Source organism: Arachis ipaensis, chromosome B02 (genome assembly GCF_000816755.2).
Source record: "Arachis ipaensis cultivar K30076 chromosome B02, Araip1.1, whole genome shotgun sequence".
NCBI lineage: Eukaryota > Viridiplantae > Streptophyta > Magnoliopsida > Fabales > Fabaceae > Arachis > Arachis ipaensis.
The window spans coordinates 93,818,964-93,819,473 of NC_029786.2; the positions used below are offsets into that span (position 1 = coordinate 93,818,964).

Genomic DNA, 510 nt, shown 5'->3' on the forward strand with positions numbered 1-510 from the left:
TAAATAGTTAAACTTTTAAAATAAGTAATTTCAAGACAATTACTAATAATTTGTACACTTACTTGCAACATATTTTTATTCAAATTAAGCAATATTATATATGAGAGATTTGATAAATTTTGATTGGTCGAATAGTTAGCTTATTCGTCCGCTTAAACAAGTGTTGTGAATTTAAATCTTGCTTTGTGCATATATACATACCGTAATGAAAAACTAAACAAAAAAAAAATCTTTTTAATAGTCAAAAACTCATAAACCAGTAATGACAAACTACATTTAACCTTTATTTATAAAGACAAAATGTGATGAAGTTACATATTTAGAATCCAACTCGAGAACAAGGGGGTCTAAAGTGGTCATAGTTCCCTAAATTTCTAAAAAAAAATTAGCTAGTAGTATTATTTATTTAATTATATGTTTATATCTACATGTGTATGTGTATTGGTGTATAATGTGTCAAAAAAATCTTTTATCAATGATTATAAAATTTTACATCGATTGATATTTGGC

At 24.3% G+C, this 510-nt stretch overlaps 1 protein-coding gene across 1 annotated transcript in view; it reads left to right on the top strand.

Annotated features, from left to right (window-relative positions):
* The window catches only part of LOC107628472 (protein trichome birefringence-like 3), a 4,504-nt gene that overhangs the window by 1,613 nt on the left and 2,381 nt on the right, over positions 1–510 (top strand). The window lies entirely within an intron of this gene.